Genomic DNA, 8,183 nt, shown 5'->3' on the forward strand with positions numbered 1-8,183 from the left:
CACACACACACACAATATCCTTTTTATTTAATTTCATACACAGTGTCTCTTTGTATTTCTAAGCTTGTAGAAAAATTTCAAATAACATTTGCGATAACATCTTTGTATTAAGCTTGAAAAAGCGGGGACAACAGTTTCTGAATCTCGAAGAAAATACGAACAAATCTTCAATCGCCGTTAAATAATGCGCAACGTCCCGGAGACTTTAAAGTCGTAAATTTTGAAAACGAGCCGCAAGAACGCGTGATCGATTACTACGCGAAGTCGGCACCAACCCGAGGGGTGTAATTACAAAATGTAACTCCGTTTGTTTCCACGCGCGACGCGCATAGGGTGGTGAGGTGATACGACGTGTAACGATCGTCGCGCGCGATCGATGGAACTTGCTTTTCCTTCGTGAGAAAGAAGTGAGACCACTGTTCTCCCTGCAGAGGAGATACTCATAGGATCCTTAGATCCGCTGAAATTCAAGATCCTGTGATTCGTCCATGCGCGAGTCTTGTATGGCCTAGAATGAAAAAAAAGAGGAAAAAGAAGAACCTGCTTGCACACGCAAACACACACACACGCGCGCGCGCGCGCGCGCACCAACGTAAGGCTTGACTTTCTCTCTCTTTCTTTCTCCCTCTTCGATCCTCCTTTTTTCCACCTCTTTTTCTAAAAAGAGAGAGCCTCGCGTATTCCCCGTGTACGAGGCACAGAAATAAACAGTCGCGGTGGAAAATACTGAACCGGATAGCATATAGCATAAATACGTGGAGGCTATTGAGGCACATTGTGTGCCGTGCATTTGCATGAGCCGGCCGCGTTCTCAACGCGCAGCTGGACATACACGCGACAAAAGAAAACGCGCAAACAAAACACGCGACGCACACCACCGTCCGCCCGCTTGTCGTCGTGCTCGTCATCGTCCCGCGCGCCGGGCATCATAGAAATGTTGTATGTTAAGTATTGTGCCACGTGGAAATAAACAAACGGATCTTTTACAGTCGCGCGACGGAGCCCAACGAAGATCCGAACGTCCCTCTCTCGACGCGACGTGACTCATTGTCAAATCGCGTCACGTGCGCGAGCGACGACGCGCGGCAAGGCAGAATTGACGGCGATTTTAATTAACTTCTCTGTTACCGTCTCCAGGCGAGATCAGTTGCAGTTATATTATGTCTTTTATATTTATATATAATCGTTACCGTAAAATTGGATGATGCCAATACAGTGAATACAGATTCATCTTCTTCGCGGAACAATTGTCCGCACACACGCACGCGCGTGCGTGCGTGCGCGCGCGAACGTCGCTAAAATGTCGCATTTTCTTATACTAGAATTACAGAAAATGAGTCTCGCGTCGATGACGTTCACATAAACAGATATCAGAGAACTAAAAATTAGAATTCATTTGCAACATCGAGACGAAAGTGTACGTGTGAAATTGATCCAGAGAGCTGTATTTATATCACTTCGTGAATCTTCGATTCCACGTAGCAACACAATTGGAATAATTACTCTAGTACATCGACTGGTCTTATCATTTATAAGCGTAAGTTAAAATAAACATTAATGCCTGTTGTTCTAACAACTAATCCAAACATGTGCTGCACAGTTTCGAAATTTGTCTATGCATGTCTGAAATGCTTTAGATCGATATTTTAATGTTTTGAAAATATCATTATATAATCGCCATCGTAAAATTAATATCATTGGCGTTTGTCACTTAAGGAAATCTATTAGTGAATTCGATTGGACATACTCAATGCGCACTAATACATATTAAAGCCGTATACAAATTAACTTAAAGATATGTTTAATATAAATAATAATAAAAATACATCAATACATTTCATTGTGCCGTCAAATAAAATCTATATTTTATCATTCGAAATATTTGCATTTTACTTTTTCACAGATCAAATGTACACCAGCTTTAATTTGTAATGCGTATTTGTAGTACGTCCAATCGAATTCGTTATAAGACATTAAAGATGTATTAAAGAAATCAATAGACACAAAAAATAACGACTAACTGAGAGAAAAGTTTTTTTGATATTTGTGACTATATAATTGCATGTTAACATAATTGCAGTTATTACTGCTAAAAATTATTAGTAATAATATACGTATGGTTATATGAAAGGTTCCATTAACAAATATGTAATAATTAGCACTGAAGATTACTAAGAATTATAGTTAAATTATAATAATTGCAATCAGTTTATGGTAATAATAACTAATATATACTTCATAGTCATTTTTGGTGCCAATAATATACATACATACATATATATATATATATTGGGTTGTTCGGAAACTAATTTCGTTTTTTCCCAACAGAGGACTTAATTGTATTTTTCACAGCCAACTTCACACTTAAGCCGCATAATCATTATATATTTTGACAACTGATATAGCAAGGCTTGCTTGTGAAAAAAGTTTGATTGATTCTACGCAGTAATTTTTGGTTGGTGCCCTACCAAATATGAAAGTGAAAAGCAGCATTTTCGGCATATTTTACTTTTTTATTATCGAAAAGGTGAAAATGCTGTTCAAGCAAGAAAAAAATTATCCGATGTGTATGGAGAAGATGTATTGACAGAACGCCAGTGCCAAAACTGGTTTGCAAAATTTCGATCCGGCAATTTTGATGTTGAAGACGCACCACGTTCTGGAAGGCCAGTTGAAGCTGATGAAGACACAATAAAGGCATTAATTGATGCAAACCGGCGAATAACAACTCGTGAGATCGCTGAGAGATTAAATTTATCGAATTCGACCGTTCATGATCATTTGAAACGCGTCTGATTGAAAATCGTCTTTCATTTTCATAAGAAAAAACGAAATTACTTTCCGAACAACCTAATATATATAATAAGAAAAGACATAATTCGCTCGATATTGCAAACACAAAAATCAAATGAGTAAGTAAAAAGAAAATGAGTAAAGGAAAATTTTAATTTAAGCTAATATATTATCCAACAATTATCAACAATTAACTAGTATTCGATGTCATAAAAAACCATGGAACGACTATACCATTTCGACTATACTAAATCTTCGTCAGCCAAATCAAAAATAACATAAACGTTGGATAAATTAGTAAACTATAATCACAAATGCCAAGAACTTTTCTCTCAATGTACATATTTAAGATTATCAATGAATTGTTTATTAATAAACGATTTTGTTCGAAATATCCAAGGAGACTACTACTTTCACACCAATCCAATAACACTTTCAACAATAAATCATGTGGTTACGATCGCAGCCACGTGCCTCTTGGTATTCGTAGCTTCGCATTAAGCGAAGCACTAACCGCGACCTAATTCGCAGATAAGATAAGTCGTTAAGTGCACGGCGCGGCAGCACCCTCGCGATACTACCCGGTGTTTTATTGCCGCGACGGCCCACCCCCATTGCCCTCCTTCGGGGCACGGTGAGATTTATTGTAAAATTCGATAGATATTGCCAATTACAACCCCCGTGGCGCTACCACCTCGGCTCGGCTCGGCTCGGCGAGGCATCGACTCGCGCCACATCGACGGAGACGGGGGAGCAGGCACCTTCCGGTCGCGCCTCGAGAATTTTAAATGCGTTTTATGTACAGAGAGAGACGACGCGGTGCGTTGCATAAATCCGTCCCCATGAAAATATGATTACGATCACTCTCCCCAATACTGTACGCGAGAAAAAGAGGAACGAACAACCCCGCGCCCTGCTGCCCTCAGACACGGCACGGCGATAAAACGTTTCATTTCGTTCCGAGGAGTCTCACGAGGAGGTCGAATAATCTCGTCAATTATTATTTTTACTACTGTCTTCTACATGCTAATTTTTCCCGCATATAACGCGTCTCCAGGATCGTTGGCCGAGCAACGAAGTGTCTCGTCTGAAATGGTGGCGCTCGCGAATGATGAATATGCAATCCGCCCGGCCGTCCCTGGGGAGATCGACACGATTTCGAGTAATTACGCTGCTTAAATTTACTATTTAATTATTTACGATATTATCGGATGGCTGTAAGAATGTAAACGAATTTTTACTGCAAACGGACGGTGCGTTGATTCGCACTTAAATTGGCATAAATGATGAGATCGCGGAGATATTTTAGTCGTAATTTAGTAATTAATATACAAGGAAACAATATCGGTGAATTTATGCCAAATCTAGGTAATAGGACTAATTTATTACTTCAGCCAACGTCATCGATGGAAACCGTTTGTCACGTCGTCTGAATGTTAACCTGCATCAACCTGATACATACGTATATCATTATCGTTAAATGCACGTTAACTTTGTTATTTCGACCGCGCAGATTATATATCTTTAAAATTGCTAGTTTTATCCTAATGATTTTAGTTCCAATGGTTTTCAGTTCCAAATATTTTTTATCGTCGTTGTATTATTTTCTAATGATATTTAACCTTCGCTATATCTTTATTATTACTTTTTTATATAAATTTATTGGTATTTTATTACAAAAATATTACTTTTGGTTTTAAGGTAGAAATACCGCTTTTAAAATTACACACGTGACAAAATAATAATAAAATGATATCTATAGAATTTTGAATTGTTTTTAAAACGATATGATACCGTACGATTGCTACTGCAGATCTTTGTATAATCTAATAAGCGACTCGGATAGTGAAATAGAAATCCGTGTAACCAACAATTTCGATCTATCCATCCGTTAACTCATGTAATGCCGACAAATAGACGCTCTTACGAGCGCAGCCGTCCGAGCAAACGAGTTACGATGCCGCGGTGCCTCTAAAAATAAATATGTTGTTTATTCACAAGTAAACCGGATGCCGTTGTTTGCTTTGGAGCAAATTGTTTTGTTAAGTTTTGCCGTGCGAGAACGAGGCTGCCTCCATGCGAAAGACAGAAACGCACGCGGTATGAAGACGGAACGAGGGAGGAGGCACGACGTAGTCCCAGTCCCTCTGTGCTTTTTCCGGTCTGTTTTGTCTCTCCCGGTGATGCGTGCTAGAAGTCTCCAGCTGTATTCTAATACTAATAACCGACGCTGACACGCCGGCGTGTACACCACATAAAGACGCGACGAACAGCTGACGCCGTAATCGCGATTCTTGTAGCGATAGCCAGATTGCGTCAGGCGATTCGTAATTTGCATTGCGATGATTCACGAGTCGGAAATAAAATTAACGCTAACACCATCATCTCGAGATACAAGAATATATCACTTCACGCGTGTCGTCATGATTGCAAAGTTTTATTCAATAAATGCGACAATAATAACTCGGTTCAGCAGAGAGATAATTGATTGAACACTCAATCATTTCATTGTATCATTTAGCTCGTCTAATCGCTATCGTAAATCTTTTTCCTTTACGATTATACTGAATTGATAATATACAAAATATTGTATGTTGCAATTATAAAAAGCACATGTATTATTTGCGATAAAATATCTATAAATAAGAGCTGATGTGTAAATTCCCAGACAATTGTAAATTCCCATGTTGCATTCAAATAAATGCAAAAACGGACTCGTAAATTACATGAAAAAAGTTTGAAGACAAGAACGAGTCGATTCCCACGCGACGCGATTTCCATCGATAGCTACGTATGTTACAGTTGTGCCGTTTGCAGTCGAGGAACCAAAGTTAACATTGTACGGCCTTCTTGGCCATTCGTGCGCGCTACAGCACGCAAAGTATTCTTAGCATCCACTTCGCAGGCATAAAGAGTTGCGATATGCGTGGATTCTCCACATTCACGTTTACTTTCTAGAGCGGCGCTGTGCATAATGCAAACAACGTACAATATATCCGCACCGAAGATAGAACGCTCGCGGCATATTCGAGCTATTATTTCAACAGCAACTGTTGAATTGCTTCATCATCGCATCTTAGATTTATATTTTCTCAACTTTCGAATGTTAACCGATTGGTGGTAACATAAATTAACGAATCTAGTTATACGAAATATTTTAGAAATCATTTAGAGAAATTTTTATTCATTAATAGAACTTCCTATTTTCATCAAAATGAATACGATATGAAGACAGTATGACAGTAAAATATCTATTTTCAATAATTTAGATATTTTATATTTTGTGAAAAAAAAATATATAGAAAATTATAATTTAAAACAACATAATATACGTACATAGGAATTTAAAGTTACTGCGAAATATTAATTTCAATAGATTATTTATAAATTCATAAAATTTTCTTCGTTCTTATCATTATCAATTTTTGCAATAAATGAATTTTTAGAATTCTACATTGAATTGTAAATTGTAATTGTTTATATCAAAACAAACATTTTATAATTAATAATATTAATATATCTAATCGTTGACGAAATATAGAAACACGAACCACATCTCAGTGACATCTACGTACAGAACGAATTTAACACTTTCCATTGTAATCACAAAACCTACGTGGTCTTTCACGTGAAGTCAACCCGGATAACTACACGTGTTCAGTGTACATAGCGTAAAATCCGACAAATGCAATTATGAATCTTGCGGGACACTCTAGAGGAGCAAGACTCGACGAGCGCGTCAACGGTGGAAGGACGAGAAAAGAGGAAAAGGAACGACAAGAACGACGGCTGGCGCGTGAGAGTTGAAGGGAAGAAGAGGAAAGAAACCACCGAGGAAACCACCGTGGGCACAACCGTGGGTGTGTTGGCCTCTTGGCTAATTACAAAACGCAATTTAAGCAAGCATCACGGAAACACACTAAGTAATATCGTTTCGCCGTGGTGAGAGTTAAAGCGGACGAGAAGTACAGATTCGCAGATTAATGCCCTTTAATAAACAGCGCCCTTTGGACTCGACAACGCTCCAGCGCTCCTGCCCGGCCGCTCGGCCCGTTTTCCTCTCCTCTTTGTTTACCCCGCAACGGGAACAAAAGGAAGAAAATCTTTCGAGAGAAACGCGAGCACCTTTTCACTCTTAACGTTTGCGATATGTAAATGCATTTAACGCGGATTACGCTTTCTCCTTTGCATATAAAACGAGTGGTGATACAAGCGACGCCACGAGAGTAGATAAGCTTGGCAGATGCTTTACACAATAATATCAAGTTTGTTGGAAGCGAAAGAGTTGATTTAATGTTCCCCCACACTTGACAATAACCACTTTACTTATCACAGCTTTTATGTAGATCCAAACAGTTCCAAGTTTGCATAAAAATGCTATATTCCACGGGATTATGTATATAAAAAATCATTACCATCAATGAATGTCACAACGGAAAAATTCATCGTCAATTTGGAATTATGATAAGTCTGGTTTACGGGTCGCACTAAAAATTATTTTATCGATCCGAGAGATAATACAGAAACGTAATGTGAAAAAACAAAACAGTTGTTAACATGGCTCGAAATATGTAGCAAATATAACTGAAATCCTTTTCTACATGACATATTGGACCTGAAGCAAAAAGTTACTGCTTTAATAAAACCGTTTTAGTGAATTATACTGGTGTTGATGACAAACGTACGTTTATTTATGTAAACTGCTACTTGCAAGAGAACCGTGTGCATAAATTTCTCTCACTCTGATATTGTAAATAACGATGACTGACGTCATCCTCGATTCTTAAACCAATACGTAACTATAACAGACGGCAGTTATACGAATCCATTTTTTTTCTATAGAATATTTCGTGAAAAATTAAAAATCAGTACACGTTTCTCAATCTGAAAGAATTATTTTTGCGAAACATGAATAAACTTGCATATCACAATATCGTTACTTCGATCACTACATTATTGTCACCTGATATATGGCATACGTGAAAAACGAGGCAGGTTCACATACCATCGAGCGTATTCAAACAATATTGCGTATGTTTTAACCCGTAGCAATCAGCATTTAAATTAAGACGCGATAAACCAGTCCACACAGTAACGAACTAGAATCGTCCAGTTCGCTTTATGCTTATATTTGTGAAACAGGTATGCGGATTGTCCGTTGACATCAAATCGAGCGTAAATTATAAAATCAACATATGTGTGCGTTTCTTGGTTCCGATTCTCAACTATGTTCTCCGCTCGGTTATTTATACAACTATAAATTTCCGTCAATTTATCGTGCGGATAATTAAAATGCGGTCATCAATTTCAACTGTCAAATCAGTTGAATTAATGAGACATATAATAATGAGACTAATAATAATTTTTCTCGTTTTTTTTTCCCCCCCCCC

General features: G+C 38.1%; 1 protein-coding gene across 15 annotated transcripts in view; it reads right to left on the reverse strand.

Annotated features, from left to right (window-relative positions):
* Positions 1-8,183, reverse strand: part of LOC108751114 (forkhead box protein P1-like) — a 305,487-nt gene that overhangs the window by 151,093 nt on the left and 146,211 nt on the right. The window lies entirely within an intron of this gene.

This window comes from Trachymyrmex septentrionalis, unplaced genomic scaffold (genome assembly GCF_001594115.1).
Source record: "Trachymyrmex septentrionalis isolate Tsep2-gDNA-1 unplaced genomic scaffold, Tsep1.0 scaffold40, whole genome shotgun sequence".
Lineage (NCBI taxonomy): Eukaryota > Metazoa > Arthropoda > Insecta > Hymenoptera > Formicidae > Trachymyrmex > Trachymyrmex septentrionalis.